The sequence below is a fragment of the Suricata suricatta genome, chromosome 15 (genome assembly GCF_006229205.1).
Source record: "Suricata suricatta isolate VVHF042 chromosome 15, meerkat_22Aug2017_6uvM2_HiC, whole genome shotgun sequence".
Lineage (NCBI taxonomy): Eukaryota > Metazoa > Chordata > Mammalia > Carnivora > Herpestidae > Suricata > Suricata suricatta.
The window spans coordinates 23,199,556-23,226,606 of NC_043714.1; the positions used below are offsets into that span (position 1 = coordinate 23,199,556).

At 35.1% G+C, this 27,051-nt stretch overlaps 1 long non-coding RNA gene across 1 annotated transcript in view; it reads left to right on the top strand.

Moving 5' to 3' along the window:
- The first annotated feature begins 3,763 nt into the window (after nucleotides 1-3,763).
- The window catches only part of LOC115279190, a 35,479-nt gene continuing 12,191 nt past the window's right edge, over nucleotides 3,764-27,051 (top strand). Inside the window, exon 1 of the long non-coding RNA XR_003903278.1 lies at nucleotides 3,764-3,856. This is a non-coding gene — a long non-coding RNA (uncharacterized LOC115279190). The remainder of the gene's footprint in view (nucleotides 3,857-27,051) is intronic.

A 27,051-nucleotide genomic window follows, 5' to 3' on the forward strand; every position in this document is an offset into this window, starting at 1 on the left:
TGGTACAAAATTAACCCTAGTCCATCTAAATAGGATTTTTACGTCATAAATGTATGAAGAATACCACAGGGGCACCTGAGTGGCTCAGTTGATTCAGTGTCAAATCTTGATTTAGACTCAAGTCAGGATCTCATGGTTGGTGAATTTGAGTCTCGCATTGGGCTACATGCTGACAGCATGGAGCCTGCTTAGGATTCTCTCTCTCCTTCTCTCTTTTTGCCCCTCCCCAGCTCATGCTGTTTCTCCCTCTTTCTCTCAAAATAAATAAATAAACTTTAAAAAATGCCACAAAGAAGTACTGGATATAAATAGGCAACAAGTTGCAATGAGCACCAAAAAGAATGACAGCAAAATCTGCGTTTCAGCATTGAGCTGTGCATTGAACTCTGATAATATTTTCACTTACTTCCTATGCTACACATTTTCATTGTATTGTTGTAAACAGTAATTCTTCATACAATGCTGAATATTCACAAATTTGAAAATTTGAAATTATGATTTAAAACTTTAAAGTATGATTCCTATCTATATTTTATGAAAGCAAAAATTACTATAAAACTCATTTAATAGTAACACAACTTCTGTTACATATTTTAACAGATGAGAATTATATTAATTTTTGTTATGCTGATGAAAATGTCACATAATAATTTTTGATATTCCATTAATGGCTTGGATTTTGCAAACTTTTTATATATATAGTATTTAATTTGAGTTTGATAAAAACTCCAAGAAGTAGATGCTTGTATTCCCATTTTACAACTGAATAAAACAAAATGCAGGAATGTTGAATGATTTCAGACTCAACCTCTATTCAATGCACTCAAAAAATAATTGAAAATAAGATAAGACACTTTTGTTTTAAATATGATTGCTATTAATTTTGTATTTAAAAACTTATTAAGAACCTATGGAGGGGATTCCAAAATATTTCTTGCATTTATTTAAACACTGAAATCATTGAAATAGTGAAATTATACATATGTCTTATTTTAAGTATTATGACTTACACATTTTATTTTACCTATTATTATCAGAATATTTTATTATCACAAGAGGCTCAAATATCACTTTTTCTCTAATATAAAGCCCATGAAGTATTTTACACCAAAAGAATAAGCCATCAGCTATCATGGAGACATAGAAAAGTATTACTATTGTACATTTATTTCAAAGGAGAAAATTAAAATTTTGGAGGAAACTAAATATTTCTGTCATTTAGTACTTTATTTGAAATGTCAAACAACTTATTAAGGAGCACTTTTTAACTCAATTAAAAAAAACTGATGTTGAACTTTAGAGAAGATTTCTAGTCTTAACTCATGAACAAAAAAAAATCATGTAGCTTAAGCATCTAAACTGGATCCTAGTTCAAGTTTTATTTTATGCTTATCATGTAATCTGAAATCATTAGGCATGATTCACCTGGAAATAGTTAAATGAAATACTGTGGATTAAAAAAATGAACTGAAGACAACTTTGGAGAAAGAGTGGAGAAAAAGACTTAGGAAGAGGCTACTTTTATAAGTGATTAGAAGACAAAGGACTCTTGGTTTATTTGTTGTTCTCAGAGTAAATAGATTTATATTATAGACATTTTAAATACTCATCTATACTCGGAGAATAATCTTCCCTTCATGTGGTTGATGCCAAACTGAAACAGGGCTGTTAAAGCCACAGGGATGGGACAGACACTTAGGACCAAGTCAATGAATCATCAAGTTTTGCTTTCATAGTTTCAAGGCATTGGCAGAATCCAAGATTTGGTTTATCAAAAAATGATGGAAATCAGTTCTTGGTTGATAAATTAGGCTAGAGCCTAGTATACCTAACATTAACACAGTAAGATAAACATAACGGAAGAATAAAAGCAGCAGAATGCGGAAGGTATTAAGCATCTGGACTGGTTACTTTGTGATGTCAAAAAGAAGCGTGTGTGCAGCTGCTTTAGAGGTTTGTGTTGGGTAAACACAGTAGAGGTGGGTGTTCATGTATATCTGGCACATATTATTCTAGGAGAGTTCATCACTCTGCCTTTCCTTTGTTGAAATAATGTAGTCAGTTGACATATCTGACCTACTAACTGTTTTATATAAAAAAGGCGTAGTCATGCATATGACCTGATATGGACGCACCTATTATCTAGGGAATGTTATTCCGTTGCAGTGCAAGATCTATTTTGAATGTATACAACATTTGGGAGACTTATTTCAGTGTAAATCAGGGTTTCTTTGGCTACTACCATATTTTAATCATTCAAAAATATTTTTAGTGAGTGCCTGGGTGGCTCAGTCGGTGTCTCTTGGTTTTGGCTCAGATCACATGATCTCATGGTTTCATGAGATCAGTGGAGCCCCGTGCTGGGCTCTGTGTCAGCGGTGTGGAGCCTGATTGGGATTCTCTCGCTCTTTCTCCTCCAACCCCACTGTGCTCTCTCGGTCTCTCAAAATAAATAAATAAACATTAAGAAAATCATTTTTGTATTCATGGGATAGTATCCATAAGTATTTATACATTTAAGAATTTATGTCAAGAATACACACAGATATAGCATATACATATTAACCATTTAAATATAAACACAAGTTTATTTATTACATATGCACTACTTCTTTTTATCTATACATACTTCATTGTCTTATAATACCACAGATGATAAGGTGCTGAAATTATAGCATTTGGCATATAATACAATAAATATGAGGATTTTATAAACATTTGAAAATGAAATTATGAATAAGAAATCCTTTATGTGCTCTTCACTAATAAGTATTAATAAATATAAACTTTATTGCATATGTTGAATTGTCTTTCCTTCTTTATATGAGTCATCTTGGTTAAATGATTTAAGCAATTTCCTTGTATCAACTGAGGATCGATCACAATCCTGAAGGGGAAAAAGGAATGTTCCTCCACAGTTAAAAAAGAAAAAAATTACACCAAGCCACAGGTAATTTCTGCTGGTTCTAATGGCTCTTCCCCAGCTCTTTTGGTCAATATGATGTTCTGTTTGACAGTAGCTGTTAGTGTAGCACTGCCAGAAAAAGCTGGCCTTTGCACGCACCAGCCAGTATTCCTCCACATCCTCACATGCTGAATACATCTTTGCTTACTGGCAGCCTTGCCCACTGGTTGGAGCACTTGACTGGAAAGGAGAAACAGACATAAATGTGAAAACTTGGGCTGAAAGAAAGAGGAGACGTGGAAAAGTTCAGGAAAAAAAAAGGGAAAAGGATTTGAGAAACCTTTTCCTTAAAAATAAAAAAAAATTTAGAATGATGAATCAAAGTAGAAAATATTCATGTATAATTCATAGCCACCTAACCATTGCTTCTGCGGATTTTTAAAACAACACAACACAATGAAAAAATTGTTTAGATAAAAAGTATCAACACTATTAACTTACTACAAGTTCTTTACACTTAGAGGAAGCACAGTTCTTGCAAGAGCAAGATGAAGGTTTACTTCCAGGGAAACATGCCACCATAGTCGCCAAGGAAATGCTGTCTTTTTTCTCAATTAAAAAACGTTAACTGTTTATTTATTTTTGACAAACAGAGACAGAGCATGAGTGGGGGAAGGGCAGAGAGAATGGGCAACACAGAATCCAAAGTAGGCTCCAGACTCTGAGTTGTCAGCACAGAGCCTAATAGGAGGTTTGAACTCACAAACCATGACATTATGACCCGAGCTGAAATCAGACACTTAACCAACTGAGCCACCCAGGTGCCCCTCTTCTCAATTTTTTTGAGCCCAAGTTTAGCCAATATGTTCTCGTCCTCTTGAGTCTTCTTAAGCTGTCTACAGATAAATGTATACTAGCTATCATTTTCTTTTATCTGCATGCAAGAAAGAGGTAAGTTATTTCACTTACATAGAAAGTGTCAGATTGAGAGGACTTGATAGTTGAACAGATATTGAGAAGTATTTCTTTCTATTTCCAAAACCCTAATACTCACAGAATAAATGAAAGAAAATTTAGGTATATGAAAAATAAAGATTTATGTTAGTTTTCATTAAGAATTTTTAATCATAGGATAATAACCTAAGGAAAGTATAAGTGAATTTCGGTGAATAATATAACCATAACTAACAGCACAAATGTTGTAATAGTAAGTAAAAGTTGAGTATTTGTTATGTTCTAGGTGCTTGTAATTTATTCTATGCCTATGTAACAAAATATAACCTAAAAGTTTTCATTTTTGGAAAGATGACAGGGAGGATCAAGAATAAATAATTAAATTCTTGGAATAACTTGAAATGATTTTTCAGGAACACCATTAAATATAACTACAAATAAAGGTTAAGGTATTTAAAGTTAGTAATGCCATCGCAGTTCCCATTCTGTAATCATTTTTAAGCACATCCCTTTCATAGACATGTGTACAGGTTAACTTGTGTGAAGAGAGAACAGCAAACTACTTTGTCTTGCATTATCAACAGTTGAGCAGTCATCTATGAATGATGAAGATACAAAAACTTGCCAACATTAAACTTTCAATCAGATTTTTTGGTAAAAATATTCAACAGAAGAGGATAGATACATGAATTTCCATAGGTACCAATTGTTTAAGGAACAGTTTAGGTACCTGGGACAAGCTGGATATGTAATGTAAAAGATTAAGCAAGATAAGATATTACAAGAACTTAGAATTTAAGACATAGGCATAAGGTAAAAGAATACCCATGATGTAAGTATGTTGCATTGAAAGCAGGGCAGACATAGAAAGCAACTTAGAATAATGGAACAGGTATCAAAGAGTTAAAGATTTTGGCTGAGATAAAAAGGTTGAGAAATAATGTATCCCTGCACACTCATAATAGAATTGATACAGTGGAGAATGGATGAGAGATTGAATTAAGGAAATATCCCAGAAAGCAGCAAGATAATATAAATTAATACAAAACATACAAAAAAATGCTAAGAGATAGTGAGACCAGAAATAGAAGTATGCAAATCCACATAGAAGCTTCTAGAATAGAGAAGAATGAATGTAGAAAATAGTTGAAGAAACAAGTAACCTAAAATTTGCCAAGATTAAAAAAAAGATGAAAAGCCAGAAGTTACAAGTATTCAGAGTAGAAAACAGGAGACAAGAAAATTCACACCTAGTGCAGTGAATTTTAAGAGTATTAAAATCAAAGGGAAAATTGTAAATATTTTTTTAACATTTATTTATTTATGAGAGACACAGATTGAGCATGGGCAGGGGAGGGGCAGAGAGAGAGAGGGAGCTGTCAGCTCAGAGCCCAATGCTGAGCTCCAGCCCACAAACCATGAGATCATGACCTGAGCTGAAGTTGGACACTTAACCCAGGTGCCCCAAAATTGTAAATATTTTTAGAAAGAAAGAAAAGACCTGGAAAAGAACAAGCTTCAGATGACCATCAGGGATTTAAGTAGCACACCAGTGTAAAATATCAAAAGGATAATACTTTTTAAGTTTTGAAAATAAGAACGTCAAAATTTAGACTTTTCTATTTAATCAAATTAAATTCAAATGTGAAAATAGAAGAACCATATTTTCAGGAATGTACATTCTCAGAAGGTTTTACATACACATTAAAAATAAACATCCTTAGATGTAGTAATCAAAGAAAAAGAGAAACCAACATAAGAGTATCCTACAAGAAGTCGACCAGAATGGAGTAGCCCATTTCTTCAAGATATTCTCCCCTGCAACTAAAAATCCCTGTACATAACACACAACAATGAAGCATCAGACATCTCTCAGAGAGAGAAACTCAGGACTTGAAACTGGCTTAGGAAACTCAGACTTGAAGAACTATTTGGACGTGAGTTCCTTGGGCTTTCTTATTTTTTATTGCTCCATGCATCCTGGACAGACTGCTGCGTAAACCTCTAGTCTGAAGGGTACTGATTAAAAAAAAAAAAAAAAAAGAGTCATCTCACAATAGAACACTTTTTTGGCAATATCTCTTTAACTGCAGTCAAAGACCAACAGAACGACCACCCCTATGCCTGTGGTTTCAGAGAAATGGAGGGTGAACTTGATCATCCATACTATGCCTACTTCATGGAATCCAGTGATTCTGATGGCCATTGGGTGATGGTGGGCCAAGGCAGGCAGCTGACCTTCCATTCTCTAATAGCTGAATTAGGAGGTGCTTTGGTTCCCTAGGTAGGTTACTGTCAGTGGGGCTAAATGGGAAATTTACCTACATTCGCCGCCCAGTAGAAGCGGTCAGTGCTCCTATGCCCCTACTGCCTCACCCATATAGTTTCAGTGTAGTCCAGTGATTGGTGAGCGCCCCCCCCCCCCGGCATCAAGGAGAGAGAACAAAGTGGTGCAAAGCAAGCTACTCACCCCTTTACCACATCCCACCCCACTGTTCATTCCTCTACCACCTCCACCGCAGCGTCAACAGGGCTCAATGCAATAGTAAGAGATAGACTGGTTTGTATTCTGCTTTTCCCTCTCTCTTCCACTAGTAGCATAGGGCCCAGCAAGGAACTGCTCTTATACTTCTACTCGGAAGAAATAGTGCTGCACTAATGGGTACCCAACTTGTGTGGGGTGTGTGGTTGGAGCAAGCAAGAGCCAGTCTTAAATACCTACGTGGTCCTTGTGCTCTACTTCAACAAGGGAAGGTCTTTTATAAATAAATATAATTTATATAAATACATATATAAATATAAAATCCCTGGACATATCATGTTATATTTATATGTATGTATTTCATTTTATGATATTTCAAAATCAAAAAAGTCTAGGATGCAATTAAAAAACCCTAACAAGAATCAAGAAAATACCACAATGTGAATGAGAAAAGAAAATGGCAACAAAGACAAATCAAATATTGGAAATGGAATTAATATCAGAGATTTTAAAGTAGCCATCATAAAAGCAATTTAAGCAATTTAAAATTCTCTTGAAACAAATGAAAAAAAACCCCAAAATATCAGTTAAAAAATAGAATATCAATCTCAGTTTTAAAAAAACCAAGTGGAAATTACTAAACTGAAAAATAGAATAACTGAACACATAACTCTCTGGATGGGTTCAGTACTTGAGTGGAGGTGTCAGAGGATAAAATAAACTAACTTTGACATATCAAATAGGTTTACTTAGTCTAAATAACAGAAAATTGACTGAAAATAAAGAACTACCTGCATAAAGAAGCAAGAAAGATCCCAAATAAACAACCTAACTGTATGCCTGAAGGAATGAGAAGAAGAATAAATGAGCCCAAAATTAGCAGAATAAAGGAAATAACAGAGATTGGAGCAGAAATTAATGAAGTAGGAGACTGAAAAGTTATAGAAAAGATTGTCCAAACTAAAGTTGTCTCTTTGAAAAGATAAAAATCCTTAGCTAAACTAATCAGAGAGCCCATATCAACAAAATTATTAAAAAGGAGACACTAAACTGATACCACATGAATTCAAAGGATCATCAGACACTACCACGAACAACTATATGTCAACAAAGTGGACAACCTAGAAGAAATGGAAAAAATTCTTAGATACATACAATTTACCAATACAGAATTAGGAACAAATAGAAAATCTGAATAGACCAATTACTAATAAGGATATTTAATCAATAACTCCAAACTTCTCAACCAATAAAGGTCAGGACCAGATGGTTTTACTGGTGAAGTCTATCAAACAAACATTTAAAAAAAATTCACACCAAACCTTCTCAAACTCTTCCATAAAACTAGAGGAGTACACACTCCCAAACTTATTTTACAAGGCCAGTATTATTTTGATACTAAAACCAGAAGATAGTACTAGAAAGGAGAACTATAGGTCAATATCTCTGATGAATACAGATGCAGAATTTCTTGATAAAATAGTACCAAACCAAATTTAGCAGTACATTCAAGGAATCATTCACCATGAGCCAGTGGGATTTATCCCTGGGATGCAAGGATAGTTCAGTGTACAAATCAGTAAGTGTGATAAACCAAATTAACAGAATGAGATATAAAACTTATATGATCACCTCAATAGATGCAGAAAAAGCATTTGACCAAATTCAACAAGTATTCATGATAAACACCTTAATAAATTAAGAACATATCTCAACATAATAAATAATGACAAGCAACCACTACCATCATACTTAATGATGAAAGGCTGAATGCTTTTTCTCTAAGATCAGGAATAAGACAAGAATGCCCAATCTAATACTCCTATTTAACATAGTACTAGAAGTCCTGCCTAGAACAATTAGGCAAGAAACTGAAATAAAAGGTATTAGAATTGGGAAGGAAGAAGTAAAAAAGTTTCTGTTTAAGGGTGACATGATCTTTTGTATAGAATACACTTAAACACTTGATAATAATAATAATAATAAACCCTTTGAGAACTAATAAATTAACTCAATAAGGTTGGAAGATACTAAATTAACATATAGGGGCGCCTGGGTGGCTCAGTAAGTTAAGTGTCCGACTTCAGCTCAGGTCATGATCTCATGGTTCATGGGTTCGAGCCCCACATCGGGCTCTGTGCTGACAGCTCAGAGCCTGGAGCCTGCTTCAGATTCTGTGTGTCTCTCTCCCTCTGACCCTCCCCTGCTCACGCTCTCTCTCTCTCTCTCTCTCCCTCTCTCTCTCTCTCTTTCTCTCAAATAAATAAAAACATCAAAATCAACATAGAAAAATCACTCACATTTCTATACACTAGTAACAAACTATTTGAAAAAGAAATTAAGAATACAACCTCACTTTGAATAGTATTTAAAAGATTAAATATTTAGGGATAGATTTAACTCTGGAGGTGAAGAAACAAAAAATGGAAAGATGTTATTTGTCCATGAACTGAAAGACTTAATTTTCTCATAGTCATTTTCTCTAACTACTCTGATAGACAAATAGAAATTAAATAACATTTGAGCAGATATTCCTTCTTTTTGTTTGTGTTATCTCTTAGAAAATGATTAAAAATCTCTTTTGTGTAGGAAGTTTAAGAAATTAATCATCTGTGATTCTGTGTTCAGTTTTATTCACAATATTCTTATATATTCATGATTGTTTTTTCAGTTTAACATATTTTAAATATCCCCTTTCTATCTTTCAAATACATTGAACTGTATTTTTTAAAAATCTTAATCTTCTGGCTCTCTCAGTTGTCAACCTTAGCATACATTTTTTTACAAGGGAAATTTACTTTCTGTACATTTATAAAACTGAAATAATTATTCAGATACTGAATTTATAGAGTATGAGGTGCTCCAAAGGCTCTCTTTTACAAAGTAAAGGAGAAGAAAACTTTGGCAGGAAAGTCCCATGTAAAGCAATTCTTTCTTCCTGGAAAACTGTGGGGATTAGCAATTTTTGATGTTTTCATTAGTTAAAAGAAAATACCAAAGTCATCCTCCTGTGGTTTTGTCTTTTTTAACTTGAATCTGAGTTTCCATTTTTTTAGGCAGCATATTTCCGCTGCTCAGTACTTTACATTGGCAGGGATGCTGGATCTCTGAAGAAAATTTTGAATGAAACTGCTCAAGTATTAGATAACAGGACAGTTACTAATTCTGTTGCTAAACTGACTCAGGAGTAGTCATTTTCACTATATACCTATCCTTCTATCCTTACAGCCATGTTATTCACAATGCCAAATATTTTTATTAAGTCATAAACCTAATGTATCACTTCTCTGCTTAAAACTCTAAGGCTCTCTATCGCCTATGAGATAGAACCGACAGCTTCTTGATCCATATAAAGCTTTCCATTACTATGAAGTGGGTTCTCCTTTATAATCAGCCTCATTATTTGCTTCTCTGGCCACAGAATTTATGTCCCATTATACCCAGGTACCTGTAGGTCTCCACAATCTAAATAGTAATACTCTTTACTTCTGTACTTCTGCTTGTCAGTTTAGGAATTCTTTTCCATTGGAATTAAACAACATATTGCAATGTTGGAAAAAAAAACATTACTTGAAGCCATCTATTTAAATGTGCATGATTTTTGTATAAACTTGGCTCTGAACCACAGATCTGTATTCTGCTTCTGTATGTTTAAGATGGTAGGCAATATCTCAGTGTTTTCACTTAGATTGCTGTGCATTTCCTAGGATCTTACCTTTATGGTGACTGTGGGACCCCAGTGCTTGAGCTCACTGAATGCTCAGTTTCACTCATGTCTCACTTCCTGGGACTATTCTCCTCTCTTGGCTCCATTCCAATCCAGGTATAGGGAAAAACTCGCTTTCCTTGAGTTTCTTGAAACCCAAGTATTTATGTGTATAGTGGACCTTATCTTAGTCTAGGGTAATGGAAAACATTCAAATTAAAACAGAAAACATGATTCAAAATTGATTATAAGTTCCTGTTATTTAACAATCCTTCAGGCACCCTATTGTTTGGATTCAATACACATTTGTCCCAGTGACACACAGGTTGCTTTATATCTTTTTAGTGTCTTTTCTAGGTCCTCTTTTCTACCAGTACACTCAGATCCTCTCGCCTTGTAATGTTAAGCAATCCCACATGATTCTTGACTCATAATGGCTTCTTTTGCGTTACTTTAGTTAACCACAATGAACTTACTGGCTTTGAAGTTTAGAGTCATTTCCCTCCTTCCTTCAGTACATCTCAGTATAAAGAAATATAGACTTATATACTCTATTTGCTATGAATTAGGCTAACTTTCATAGAAGCAAGAAGGTGAAATAGTACATTTAGGATTTAAAATAATTCTCTTTCCTCTCTGCCCACCCTTAAATGTATGTCCTCACTTTATAAACACATAGTCTCTGTCTGACGCATCTTATCAGCAAGATGGTAAGCTCTCTGAAGGTAGGGTGTTCTGTTTGTCTTGTTCACCATACTGTCTGATATATAATGGTACTTGGTAAAAAAAATATTTTTAATTAAATTTTGGCTAGTTTCTACATTTTCCTGGATATTTTCTTTTTAAGGTTATTTGAAAGTTTGAGTTTCATTATACTACTGAATAGAATATCTTTTACTTATATAATACTTTAGAAGTCTAAAAGCACTGTCATACAAATTAGTTTTTTTAATCCTTAGATGGACTTTGTGGAGGTAGATAGAATAGCTAATATTATTTCTGTTTTGGGGATAAGAACACTGAGATACAAAGATAGTATTCTTTTCTTAGCTAGTAAATTTGGGTGGCAAACTCAAAATTTATGTGTTTGTATGATAATTTTGACTACTAATAAAGAGCATATACAAATGCAAACATGGTACATATATGTGAAATATTCTTTGTTTTAAACATTTCATTGTGAACTTATGAACTGAGTGTTGGAAGAAGTTTTTTTTTTAATTTGAGAGAGGGAGAGAGAGAGAGAGAGACACAGAGAGAGAGAGAGAGAGAGAGAGAAACAGACAGCTGGGGAGAGGTGCAGAAGAGGAGAGAGAGAGAGAGAGAGAATCTTAGGCAGGCTCCATGCTCAGCCCAGAGCCTGATGTGGAGCTTGATCCCACATCCCTGGGATCATGACCAAGAGTTGGACACTCAACCAACTGAGCCAACCAGGAGCCTGTAGAGGAAATTATTTAATTTAAATAAATAGCTGCTTCCACAACATAAAAGCATACTAAAAGCATACTTCTGCTAAACTACTGAAATCATAATTTCTTCATAATGCCTCCATTTTGGGGAGGAGAGAGACTTGTCAATTATTATTTTGAAGAATCATTTCAATTGTAGTCTTCCTGAGATTACAATAAAACACAGTCTCTTAAAACTTTCTTTTTGATTTTTAACTTTTATGTTGCTGCATAAGTAAAAGAAAATGATAGTGAAATATCAATATCATTCCATTTCAACATTACAATAATAGGAGCATTTAACTAAAAAAATCCAGTTATTATTAGCTGTCTTTACAATAATATATTATGGTTAGGTAAGCCAGATATTTAAGGCAGTATTTAAATCATCTGGAAGCTTTTAAGTCTATAAAACTACATGAAATATTATACAAATTAGCTGCTTTGAGAAGAAAAAAAATCATAGTTCATTACCTGTTGCTGCCTTAGAGATATCAGGTTATATCTTTGTATTAATAATTCATTAATTTCATGGACAATACAGAGCAAAACTGTTTCTAAAAAGGCATCATTCTATGTCTTTATTTTATTTTGAGAGAGGGAGAGTCAAAAAGCAAGCAGGGGAGGGGCAGAGAGAGGGACACACAGAATCTGAAGAGGCTCCAGACTCTGAGCTGAGAGTACAGAGCCCAACATGGGGCTTGAACCCACGGACTGTGAGATCATGACCTGAGCCGAAGCCAGACCCTTAACCGACTGAGCCACCCAGGCGCCCCGCAAAAAAACATGACTCTAAAGTGAAGCACACATAGGGGCGCCTGGGTGGCTCAGTCGGTTAAGCATCTGGCTTTGGTTCAGGTCATGAGCTCACGGTTTGTGGGTTCGAGCTCTGCGTCGGGCTCTGTGCTGACAGCTAGCTCAGAGCCTGGAGCCTGTCTTCAGATTCTGTATCTCCCTGTCTCTCTGACCCTTCCCTGCTCACGCTGTCCCTCTCTGTTTCTCAAAAATAAATAAAAAAACATTAAAAAATTTTTAAAGTGAAGCACACTACCTTTCACAGGTGTGTGTGTGTGTGTGTGTGTGTGTGTGTGTGTGTGTGTGTGTGTTTTATGACAGTGTTTATTGTGTGGTTACTATGTGCCAGACACTGTGCTAAGCCCTACAAAATACAGGAAACTTCCTTACTCTCTTTGAGCTCTCATTCTAAATATATTCACAATGTATTTATATAAATATTAAAAAAAAACAAATCAGCAAGATAAGAGGAAATAATATATATGAAATATGTTTGATAAGTGTTTACAAGTTCAAAATGAAATTTAATTGGGAATTTTGAGGGGTAAGCTGTAAGCCTCCCAATTTAAGCCACAGGTTAGCACACTTGATGGTTTATGACTTTTAGTACATAGCTTGTTTTTTACATAAACTTCTTAAAACTGAATTAAAACTATGTGATTGGCAGAGCTGAACTGTAACATTATCACAAACACAATGGCAACAGCATTACTTTGCGTTTCATCCCAGTGACTGGTACTTCTGGCCGGTGGAGTGATGTGTGCTTACTTAGAACTGAATCATCTTTTGTCAAGCTAGGAAAGAAAGCACTAGTGCAGCCAGGAGTTCCTCCGCGCAGACGTCATTTGGGTTCTCTAATTTAGTAGGGTGCAAATAGATCCTAAAATTAAAAACCCAGTCCTCTGTTTATTTCTTCTGTTTGGGAAGCAGTCAATAAACTCCACAAAACATGAGCTCTGTGCTATGTTTCCAATGTCAGCTGCCCCTGTAGCCAGTTTTGCTTGCTGTGAAAGGATTCCATTGACTTTCACCAACTGAAAACACAGGAGACTGACTATCCAGGAACCCCACTTTATTTTCAGTTATGGCTTCTTCTCTTTCCATATTTAAAAACAAAAAGTCTTTCTTACCTCTGGTTTTCCAGTTTAACCAGGTCTTCGGCTTTATTAACAATATTATGTTTATATGGTGTTTCAACCCAGTGGAAGCCTCAGTTCCTTATATGAATATATACATACATAGTCTTTCTTTCTTCTCCTTACCTTCCCATCCTCCATCCTATACACGCAAATTACATCATTCCTGAAATATGACCTCTCAAGGGTGGAGTATACTTCATGCTGAAACAGCGTATAACATTGGGTATGACTGACTTCATACGGGGCTTGCTGAAAGACCAGAGGGAAGAAAAAGAAAAAAAAAATTGCTCTTTTCTGAGCAAAAGCCGTCCAGGACTCTGCACATAAATGAGGACAGTTACTGTTCTTCAGCTCTCCTCCTCAGAGGGATAGGCTCCAACCCAGATCATCCTGCTATACATTTGTGTAATAGCATGTTTTGGGCTTTTGTAAATTTGAGCTGGAGTCAACTCTAACCTAAAGCAGCACTGTGTAATGAAAAGAGCATCACATTTGAAATCAGAATATCTAGGTAAATTTGACACATTTCTTGTGAGATTATAAGGAAGACATTTTAACACTTTGGAACTTTAACTTATTGAGTTTTAGTAATAACAATGTTAATCATAGTAAATAATTGAGAGGTTAAAACAACTGTGAGAGAATTTGGTTTACTATACATTTTAATGTAAATTTATTGCATTAGGCTGGGCTCTTTTTGGTTCTAAGTAAGTTATCTCTTACTCTAGATGAAGAAAACAAGATTATGGACTGTAGGTCCAAATCTGGATCTGATGCTTGTCTTGATTCTGTTTCTTGGTTCATCTTGCCTCTTTACTTGACCATCTTCTGCTACTTCATACATGTTTTCCCCACGTGGAAGACAAGGTCGTAGATGGCAGGCTTCCAGGTTGATACACAAAAGGAAGAAAGACCCTCTCTCACTCTATGGTTAGATGAAAGATATCAAGAAAAGGTTCTAATCAGCTATACCTGAGTTATATGTCCAACTCTTTGACTGACTTCTATACATAGTTTGGGTCACATGGCTATAGTTAAGGGAAGGCATCCTAGAATAACATGGGATGGGAAAAGAGTAATTTTGTTCTGGAAAGAGGGGTGCTGGGCAGAGAAGAGAGAGTTGCTAACTCTAACTCTGGAACTGGTGAATATTAAAATCCATTTTCACTACATACCTTACTTTAGCTTTCCTTACTCTCTAACCCCACTGATGGTTTGACTAATATACCAAGTAGTACAATTGCTGGGTTGTAGGGTAGTTCTATTTTTAATTTTTTGAGGACCCTCTATACTGTTTTCCAGTTGCATTCCTACTAGCAGTGCAAAAGAGATCCTCTTCCTCTGCATCCTTGCCAACATCTGTTGTTGCCTGAGTTGTTAATAATAGCTATTCTCACAGGTATGAGGTGGTATCTCAGTGTGGTTTTGATTTGTATTTTCTGGATGATGAGTGATGTTGAGCATTTTTTCATGTGTCGGTTGGCCATTTGGATGTCTTCTTTGAGAAAGAGTCTATTCTTGTATTTTGCACATTTCTTCACTGGATTATTTGTTTTTTGGGTATTGAGTTTGAAAAGTTCTCTATAGATTTTGGATACTAGTCCTTTATCTGATATGTCATTTGCAAATATTTTCTCCCATTTCATTGGTTGCTTTTTGGTTTTGCTGATTGTTTCTTTCACTGTGCAAAAGCTTTTTATTTTGATGAGGTCCCAATAGTTCATTTTTGCTTTGGTTTCCCTTGTCTCTGGAGATGTAATGCTTCCAAGTGACACATGCTCCCCAATGTTTACAGCAGTACTATCTACAATAGCTAAAGTATGGAAAATGCCCAAAGGTCCATCAATGAATGAATAGATAAAGAAACAATCAAATGGAATAGAATGGAATATTACTCAGCAATCAAAAAGAGTGAAATCTTGCCATTTTGCAACTATATGGATGGAACTAGAGGGTATTATGCTAAGTGCAATTAGTCAAAGAAAGACAAATATCATATGACTTCACTCATATGAGGACTCTTAAGATACAAAACAGATGAACATAAGGGAAGGGAAGCAAAAATAATATAAAAACAGGAAGGGGGACAAAACATAAACTTAAATATAGAGAACAAACTGAGGGTTGCTGGAGGGATTGTTGGAGGGGGGATGGGCTAAATGGGTAAGGGACATTAAGGAATCTACTCCTGAAATCATTGTTGCACCATGTGCTGACTAACTTGGATGTAAATTATAAAAAATAAATAAACTATAGAAAGTAAAAAAAAAATAAAAGACTAATATACCAAACACTTACTGAGCTCCTACTCACTGCCAGTAATGCCAAGTACTAAAAAGCAAAAATGAAAATATGTGGTTCTCAAGAACTCATTGCCCAGTTGGTGAGATTGTAATGACATAACGTGACCTCCAATACACTTTAGAGAAAGTGCCGTGATATACCACCCAGTGCCACATGAGGCAGGGACAAGGGAAGTGTGGGGTATTGGGGCATACCTCCTGAAAGACCTATATGTAAAATGAATCTTGAAAGATGAATAGGAATTAGGCAGGAAAGATGGTAGGAAAGAATATTGCTTTAGGTTTAAAATTACACACCATTTGGTTTTCTTTGCTATGTATTTTAGCATTCTCCTATTTTAATGTGTCTTGATAGTGATCACGTCTTATACTCCTTCTATACTGTTGACAGTGCTTACACAGTGCTATAACCACCTTATTGACTCTTATAGTCTAATCTATTTAATGTTGGTTATTGTTTCTTTTAATCCCTGGCCATCTGGAACATATTTTTTTTCTCTTTAGGAAATTGAGCTAATTATTAATAGTAATGGAATGATATATTAAATAAAGTGTCAGTTTTCCTGAAGAGCTTTTCAGATTTTACCAGGTTTAATGTTTACCCTCCTAAGAATTGTTAATGCTCCTTCAGTAGTGCCATTTGTTTGAGAACCGATAGCCATTCATACATGACAGTGCAAAAGGATGCCTCCTCTGAACCACCCCTTCAACTGAAAAAATAAAATTCTGACTTTTGCCAACTGCTCTGGTCAAACTTTTGTTTAAAAAATATATTAACTTAGGAAAATAGCATCATGTAACTATGCCAGGCCAGTAAAAATATCACCATGTCCAGAAAATACACTCGTGGGTGGCTTGATTTGCCTAGAACACCTAATTAAATTTTCTTCCCTTTCCTCAATGATATTCACATTCACTGATTGGTTGTTCGTACTATATGTATCTCCAAACCCACCAATCTCTGATTTAACTCATAGGCGAGACTGAGATGCAAGAAAAACAATACTGACTTTGAGTGAGCCCATAGGCAACTCTTTTTCTCTGTGCATGTTTATCTGTCTACATACAATGTAAGTGGCTTTAGCTATATGCATACATAGGCTGACCAGGATATTTATTCTTAATACAGTGTATATTAGGAGTATTTTTGTAGTTAAGTATGTCAGTCGACACAATCCCCACATGTGGTTGGGGGAATGTGGCTATTTTCTCTCTGAATATGAGGTGATTCTCACTTTTTTGGATTTGGTATATGAGAAGAGAATGGGCAATAGTGAATAGTGACAAAACATCTCTGGAAACTGTCTGGCAGCATTTGCACACCCCAAGCCTGCTTTGCCAATCCAACCAGTCTTGAAATTTGTTTTATGCACTTATTTTTCATACAAAGAAATATGGATACGGTTATATTCATTGACTATAAGAAGTCATTGGTAGAAAAGTTTTCTTTGAAATACTCATTTGGTTCAATTATATTCCAGATATTTTTGGATAAGGGGGATTTTTAACATACATATATTTCTTCTCTTGGGCAAATAGATGGTCCAATGGTCTTTGTCTGGAGTATGGAAATAGAGTGACATTGGTTTGTGTGGTATGAGAGTAAGGGAACCGAAAAAAAAACAGAAGTCGGTTTCTTGATAAGAAAAGGCACAGTGTACATGACCTTGGGGTCCAAAACATGACAAGTCAAAAGATAAGGTCTGAGGCAAGGGGAGAGCCTCAGGTTCAAGTTCTTTAGTTGCCTGATGTGTGTCCCTGAATCAAGGGGAAGATGTTAAGAGCACTCTGGCAGTACAGAACATTTTCAAGAATTGTTTGAAGTTAGGTTTCTTCATATTAATGAATGCCTTTTAAAATGCTTGGAATCATTCTCCAATTTTAGTATATGTGCTGCCGAAGCGAGCACATTGGAATCATTCTCCAGACAGGAGGTCTGTCCCCACAATTGCTTCTCTGAGCCAAGCCTTTACCAGTAGGATATGCATAGGCCAGCCATAGAATCATAGGGTGTTTTAGAGAGGTCCTCTTAATTTGACCTCCAGAAAGTGGTACTGACATTCAGAGTGAAAAGTAGGGTCTCTGTGGACTAAAAGTGAAAGGCAGATTTGGAATATCTGGTAGATTCCCTTGGATGGAAGTTGAAGAAGTTAGAAAACTATGGGAAGATTACCTCTATCTCAATGAAAAAGCCCTGGGACCCATTCTCTTGCTTCTTACTCACCAGATAGTATTTCTATGTGATGTATGAAAGGTCAGATAGTATTTTTCACCTCAATATCTTCCTGTGGGCCTTATGCCAGTCTGTGTTTATTATCTGTGATGTTTCCCCCACGCCTACCAATTTATCTGAGTAACTTACATTTTGATTGGGTTTTAATTAGCTGTCAATATTTTATGGCTGATACGTAAGTTGCATGTGGTGGAGACACCAAATGCAATGAAATGGGGATATTTTTGATGGACTAGGGCAATAAAGCCAGACTAGAAAGGCGAAACAGCTGTCCTGTGGACAGCTCCTGTGAAGCTATGCTGCACAGTAATGAAGTTCTCCATTTAAGCCTCTGTCTGTGGATTGTGGGCAGTGAAATGTGGGCATATGCTGGAGAATATGAACTTCTTCCAAATCCAGAAGTCTTTTGAGACCCATTGTTGGGAAACTTATGATTATAGGAATGGTTGATGTCCTTGATAGGGACTGTGTGAGTTTAGAGTGACTTCTCAGAAAGAGTGGCTCATGAACCTGTACTTAAGTTTGTGCTTGGCTGGAAGCTTGGAAAGGAAGTGTACCTGCTTTGGGAACACACAGGCACCAGACTTTTGGAACCAATTTAATTTCAGTCTTCCTCACATAAATATACTAAAGTTCTTGGCACATAGATATTTTGATGAATTCTATTAAAATTAAATTGAAACCTAGACCTCTTCATATTATTTATTCCAGAGCTCATTTTGGAGACACAAATGATGCTTTGACTGTTCTTTCCATCAACATTTCATATTTATTTGTCTGTGAAACTCTTTGTAAACTGACCTAATTCCATCTTATTATCTTAAATATGGGTGAGATGTCATAGAACATATCCAGACTTCTTCCTTTCAACATATTGGCCCCATGAGAAAGAGAGCCTTCCTTGCTATCTCTAACAGAAATTTTCTGAGGGGATCAGTGTTGGGTCAATGGTCACTGGATAGAGAGGGGTCAGTTGTCATTTCTGAACTGGGAATAGCCTGACTGGCCAAGGACAGGGCATCCTGGGTGGATAAAACAAAAGCTCCCATAGTCTGCTACTTACATGTTATCTCTTAAATTTGGGAAAATTTATATTTAGAATAAGTAAAAGGAAGTTCATAAGTTCTCTTTATATGCAATTATGGTATAAATATATAAATTTACTATTGTTAATTTCATCCTGGTCATTATAGGCAGTTGGCAATCAATACTTTTCAAGACAATTTAAATTAGACTAGGAAAAAAGATAATGAATATATAGTGGTATGGAAAAGGTTAATAAAATGATAGAAAGTAAACTCAGGCTTTGCAAATGTACCATATTAAGATCGTCTGTTACCTCAAAAGAGGTGGAGATCAGAAGATGAAGCTTAGTGGGCACCAGGATTATGATGGTAGAACAGTCAGCACTTTTGAGTCCAAAATTGCCTTAGTGCAAGTCCTAATTATCTTTCTAATTGATAATGGACGTTCTGAATAGACTTCTCCGCTCTAGTTTGTTCCTTATCCAATTTGTTATTATTATCGATACTACCAATCAAATACAAATTTGTGATCATTATAATGTCTTGAAAGGCTATGGGATGGCGATATTAACCACAGTGAGAAATTTCAAGCTGGCTTGTCTTAGAAATGGACTTTGTGGGCCAGCAGAGTGATGTAAGGGAGATCTCAAGTCAGGTGGAAGATGATATATATTGAGAGAGCTGTAGAGAGACAAGTGTTTGTAAGGCAAGGAAGTGACATTGGGCAGAACCACAAGAGACAACACGATGCCCCAATATACTGAAATAGGTAAAGATGTCAACATTCAAATGAGAATATTTAAAAAGTGTGCCAGCAGGTATCATAACCTTATAGCAATATGAATGTTAATAGTTAATGCCTGAAGCAAGGTTCATAATCCATAGGGGTTTAGGGAGAGTTATAAGAGGGCAGAGGAAAAATGGTGTGCAGAATTTAGTATGTGAACCTAACTTTTACCAGTTTTCTGAAGCTTCATATGAATCCCCAAATGTTCACACTGAAAATAAATGCTTTCATATTTACTTTTAATGTATAGAACTTATAGGATTTATTTAAAGAATAGTTGGAAAAGCCATTCAACTTGAAGCCATAATATTAGTTCTATTCTTTATGTGACTTTTAACCTAGATTAAATATTTGAAACTTTATATTCCAGTTTGAGTGAGAATAATAAGTTAACATGACAAATGTTTTTTTCCCCTCTGTATTTTGTTTTTATTCTCTAACTTTGATTTATTGGGATAAATTAGAAATTTTTATAAAATGTATGCCTAAACATTCCACTTGGAGATTTTATTTTTACATTTTTTCTCTCCTCTTTAAAAAATTCTGAAAGACATGGTTTTACTTATGAGAATAAGCTATCATGGAGAAATCTGAAACTGTTTTTAACCTTAAATTTGTTCCAACAGCCAGTCATTTTTTAATGGCTGGGTAAAGGATTTCTCTTTGTGCTTTCATACTCCAGGAGCTAGCACAATGGTTGGCATGTAGTGACTGTTCAATAAATATTTATTGAACTGAGTTGAAATGAATCAAATTGTAAATATTTTCTGGTCACATGAATGAAACTAAGAAATACACAGCTTTTCTTGGTTGCGCTTGCTTAAGAGCTTTTCTCATGCTAATAATTACACATTTGCATTCGGACCAAATTTTGAAATTTGAGTTGAGATTACTAACTACAAATAATCTGTTTCTTTCTGGAATTTCTGATGAAAAAATTTCAAAGCCTTGCCAACTCATTTTTGGAAAGGAAATATGTAGGTAAAATAAATGTAGAGTAAGGAGTATTTTACCTCTTTTGAAACTGCTGATTTCTAATTAAAGCATTGCATATTAAAAATTGTCAGCATTTAGTTATCACAATATGATGACAAGAGGCCCTACTTGGAAGGTAAAAGAATTCTTAAGATGAAATTGTTGTACTCTACAGGCTCTTCCCTAAAGGAGTAAGAAAGCTTCTAAGTATACTCAGTATCATTTAATTGAATTCGGTATTCATTAAGAAGCCTTAACTGGACTCATTTTGTCTCTCAGGCATTTAATTGATTTTGGAAGGACTATCTTTCTTTTTCTTTTTAAAATTACTAATGTTTATTCATTTTTTTTTGAGACCGAGCAAGAGTGGGTGAGGGGCAAACAGAGAGGGGGACACAGAATCCAAAACTATTGGCATAGAGACCGATATGGGTCTTGAACTCATGAACCGCGAGATCATGAGCTGAGCTGAAGTCAGATGCTTAACCAACTGAGGCACCCAGGCCTCTTTGTTTTGGGAAGAACTATCTTTCAATATAGAAATACATATCCTGATCATTGGTATGACATTATAAATGAGGAAATTAAAATTCTGTCATTGCATCAGTTTACTGTTAAATTGGTGTGTGTGTGTGTGTGTGTGTGTGTGTGTGTGTGTGTGTGTGTGTATCTGATCACCTGAGCTGTGTTGATTTCCATATGCTGAGCTGAAACCTATAAAGCTGAGTATCAGACTGTAGAGTGATAAACCTCCTGAGACAAAACAAAATTACCAGGAGAAACGTAATTTAAAGAAGCTAATATTTCCTTTTGATAATTCTGGTTTCCAATGTTTTCATTATAGAATGATTTTCTATAAAAAGTTGAAAGTTAAGAAAGACCGGTTATTCGTGATGAATTCTTCTTTACATGTGTCTATACTTAGGTTGGTGAATTTGGAATGAGGCTTCCTTTGTGAACTTTTGAAAAGGTAATGCCAAAATCATAGATTATATTGTTGTCAATGAAACCTTTTAGATGAAAAAAAATCACAACCTTTCAAAGAACACTCAGGACTTTAACTTATCTATACTCAGAACATAAACTGTTGTATAATCTAAGCCAAGTGATTATCCAATTCAGTCTGTGAGCTTAATATACCTCATATGTGAAAAAATTCACTTGTTTATATGAGGAAAAGAGTAGAGCAACTTAATACGAAATTATAGAATGGAAACCTTGTAATAGCTTCGGCTTTATACTCCAACATCTTGGCATGAGGTCAGCCTTGCTTATTATGGTTGGCACAAGCTGTAGACTGGCAAGTTAGCCTAGTGAGGCTAGAGTAAGTCTAGCTGTTTACATCATTAAATTTTGAATGATGGCATATTTTTACTTTTTTCTGCCAACTTTACCTTTGATAAATAATTCTTAGGATCAATAATTTGTTAGCTGTGACAATTGGGAATGAATCCAGAGAAACTAATTCCATATTATTTATTTTACACCAAATTCTCAAGCTCTCCTAGGAGGACTCTGAGTTATTAGTGTGTATTAAAAGCAGAAACTGAATACAGTAGATTTCCAGTGAGCACTGAGTTTACTCCAAAAGCTTATATAAATGTTCTCATTAAGGTGCAGCTCTACCAGCTCTATTAGAGAACTGTTTTGTTTAATTCCAAGGCAACCTTTTCAGTGCTTGGCATATCTATCTCCAGGCTAAGGCCTTAAGGTCGATTTTTCACCTTTAAAAATATAATTAAAAAGATAAAGTGAACCATCCTATAAAAGCCATTAATTGAAACAGTCCTATAGTAACCTTGGATTGGATTCAACCACAAGGGGAGTTTTACCAAAGACTGAACTAAAAACTCCAAATTTCACAAATCTGACTAGAAAAAATTATTGGCTTCAAAATCAGATACATGGAGGTTTGACTCTTAGCCCTGCTACTACCCCTAAGTGTTGTTCTGAGTATAAGCAAAATAGAGTATGAAATTGTCTAGTAAAGAGCATGGCATTGTGTGGATATTTTATTTTGTTTACTTTTAGTTCTTCCCCATGAAATGTGATTTACTTGAGGACAGAAATTTTCATCTTTTGGTTAAATGCTGTAACAGAATGTCATGAATATTCTTCCACATAACAATACTCAATATTTGTTGAATAGAATAATCTGTTACTTCATTGCTAAAGTGGAAGGAAGAAATAACTTGCTACATATATTCCAGTAAAAGTTATGAAGGGGGAGGGGGAAGGGAGGTGGTGTAATGGAGGAGGGCACTTGGGCGGAAGAGCACTGAGTGTTATATGGAAACCAATTTGACAATAAACTATTAAAATAAATAAATAAATAAATAAACAAACATTAAAAAATTAAAAAATTATCTCATAATTATCTTTGTCTTAATATGGGGAATTTATTTACAAAACTTTAGAATGTGCATGTGCATGTACATATTTTGTGACATAATCTTTTAAATTCTATTTCAGATGATTACCTAAATATGAATTATTGTATGTAGAACTATTGCATCAAAATGAATCAGTATATTAAGGCTCTTATTAATACATGTTATAAAATATATTTCCAAAGTATTCTATCAATTTGTGTTCTAAAAATAGGGCATAACAATATCTGTTTAAACACATTCTCATCAGAAATGAGTATTCTCATTTTAAAAAATTTTGCTCATGTTAAAGACAGTTTGACAATTTCATTGTCTCTCATTATCTTTGATTATATAAAATAACTGTACAGTCTTACAAAGAAGTTTTCTGAGCTAAGTCATGAGTTTTTACCACTGGTGATTAAAAAAGTCCTGACTGTCCAATAAGTGCCCAGTGAGTGAATAGGTGAGTGAATGATGTACTGTACCCTCAGCAGCATGGAATCTGATGGAAGCAACTTTAAAATACTTGATTTTTCAGACAATCATCTCCAATTAACTAGGGTTGTTGCTTTCTACGTATTATGAGTTGTATGTATTGTACTCATAATAATTCATGAATATGTTTCATAAAGATGGACTATGGTAAGTAGTACTACAGTAGGAATTAAACAGCATGGTATGGCACAAGCAAAGGCTAAGAGGATGGAATTACGGGCTTTGATCAGGGTCTTGAAATAGGATCACAACGGTAAAACCAGTAGAGAAAGGGGCTTCCTTAAAAGATAAAATAGGAATGTCAGGTTAGGATCATTTTATGAAAGATTCAACTATTAGACTAAAGGTGCAGGGGTTTTTTTTAAGGCAATGAATAGCCATCAAAGTTATTTTCATCACCATGTGGGCTTTATAATTTATGGTATTCCAAAGCTAACTCTGGCAACAGTGTATAGAAAGATGTGGTGGTAATAATTGAGAGCGCTTGACTGTGGAGACGAATCAGAGGAGATGGGCTTAACCTTCTAAGTAAAGTTAAGGAAGTCTTTTCTATCTTAAAACAAAATCCTCCTTCATTCATGTGACAATATTAAAAAGAGGCCACTGGAGATGACTAGCTGTCATTAATCTGGAAGGTTATTTATAAGCAATACACAAATGTTTAATTCTTATAGCACTTTGCTCTAAAGTTAAAGGGTGTTCTAGATTTGTATCTGCATCAGAATATAAAAAATGCATTCCTTAGGCTTCCTATCTAGCAAATTATGAGAACTTTCTCATTTGATAACAACAATTAAAAAAGCCTTCAAAACCTTATAAATATCTACTTTATAAGCTTTATATAAAAGATCATGTGGAATACTTTATTAGATTGTACCATTCATGTCTTAAAAATGACTTTTAATAAAGTACCCTAGAATATCATATTCCAAATCCTTATCATTTTGTCCTGCCCTTTAATATCTTGTCAAAGTAAGTTTTGTATATTTAACTGTCCGTGTCGTTAAAAGTACATAATTAAGGAGGAGTAAATTTCAACAACTTGTCAGTTGGGGCGAAAAATAATTTTTAAGCAAGTGTACTGTACATGACTGTATAAACATAAAAGTAGGGTACATGCTGCAGCACAAACACATATTTTGTTAGCTTGTAGGGTGGCCACACAGGTCGGCTTGCCTTAAATGACTGGAAAATAAAGCCTTCTTGTTTTGAAATGATCTACACTGGCTTGAGGCCATATACTCATTTGTATTAAAAAACAGAATAGGCTTTGCAGTTCATCAGCTAACTTGATTTCAGGTCTTCTCTGCTTCTTGATTGTAATCTCTTGGGAGGGTGTCTTTCTTTTTGCTCACATTTAAGTACTGTGCTCTCAAAGAGATGTAAATAAAAACATTTCTGTACTGCCTTTCAAATAAGGACTCCCATGAGTCTCATGTGAAGCACTCATAGGCATCTTTTATAGTACAGGAAATGCAAGCAAATACAGAGGTTAAGGAAATTGCCCAAGGACATTCAGCAAGTTGGAGTCAAAGCCAGAAATAGTAAACAGGCCTTCTCACTCCAAGTTCTTGGCACAACTGCCAGATTGGACACTGTTTGATGGTGAAAGAGTGAGCCATCTTGGCACCATTTATTTCAGTTCATTTTGGTGCTTAAGAAAGCAAGTGTATAACAACAGGCTTTCAAAGGAAAGTACAGCCCAGAGCAGAAGTTCTTATTAAACTTGACTTTAATTCTTGCCATTCTTTAATCTCTTCATCAGTTATAGGAACAAAAGGTGAAGAGTTAAACCAGGAATATTTTGGAATGGTGCAGGTAGGATGGCAGTAGGAGCACTGCATCTGCAGTATTATTTGCTTTATTCAACTCGGTTCAACACATATTCCTGGAGGATTTAACCTGTACCAGGGACTGTAAATCTGAAAACATGATTTAGACATTGCCCGTATCTTTGAGGAGCTGACAGTCTATCAGGAGAGACATATAAACATACACATAGCTCTCAGGTTTGTGAAGTGTGACCATCTGGGAGTATATGGAGCATCAGAGAAGCTGAGAGAATGGGTGCAGAATTTTAAAATAAGCTATGGGATCAGGAAATGCTCTCCTATGGAAAGGATACTTGGATTGAGCTTTGACGGATTATAGTTTTAACAAAGAAAAAGTCAGAAGGGAAAACAAGCAAAAGGGTAATATTCATGAATACAAGTAGATGTGAATTACAAATTTCATGCAAGGAATTATAGTTCAGCAATGTGTGACTGTAGAAGAGAGTGGTGGAGAGCTGAAACTAGACAGGTAGGAAGAGAATACAAAAGACTTTGTATGATACATTATAGATCATGTTAAATCTTCTTAGGAATGGAAGCCAGAGGAGGCTTTCAGAGTCATAGGGCACGATTTGCTTGTTAGATAGATTATCCTGGTTTAAAAAAGGCAAACTAAGTGGATAATGCAACAGTCCAGAAAGAGCTGCTGAGGAAATGACTAGGAGAATAGTAATTTGGACAGTGAGGAGAAAGTGGGTTAAGAAGAGATACAAATAAGTCTAGACACAGACCTTATATTCTTCGCAAGAATTAGCTCATTATAGACTTAAATGTAAAATGAAAAATTATAAAAATCTTAGGTAACATAGGAGAAAATATAGGTGACCTTGTATATGGCGATGATTTTTTAGATAAACACCAAAAGTACAAACCTTGAGGGAAATTTGCTAAGCTGGACTTCATTCAATTAAAGATTGCTCTGTAAGAGACACTGTCAAGAAAATGAGAAGATAAGCCCTGGATTGAGGGAAAAGATTTGTAAAAGATACATCTGATAAAGGACTGTTCTCTAAAATATACAGTGACTCTTAAAAATCTCACAATAAATAAACAAACAACCTGATATAAGAAAAGTGCCCAAAGAACTAAACACCTCTCCAAAGAAGATACAACCGGTGGAAGTAAGCATATCAAAAGATGTTCAGCATCATATGTCATCAGGGAGTTGGAAACTAAAACAACAATGAGATACTACGATATACCAAAATTCAGAACATTTACAGCATCAAATATTAGTGAGAATGTGGAGCAACAGGAAGTCTTCATTCATTGTTCTGGGAATACAAAATGGTACAGCCACTTTGGAAGACAGTTTGGTGGTTTCTTAAAAACTAACATATTCTCACAGAACAATTTAACAACTGTGCCTCCTGGAGTTGAGAACTTTTGTACACACAAAAATCTGCCCATAGATGTTTATAACGCCTTTATTCATGATTGCCAAAACTTGGAAGTGATCAGTACGTCCTTCAGTAGGTGAATGGGTAAATAAACAGTGATACATCCAAACAGTGGAATATCATTCAGATCTAAAAAGAAATGAACTATCATGGCCATGAAAAGTCATGAGAACCTTCACTGCACATTACTAAGTGAAAAA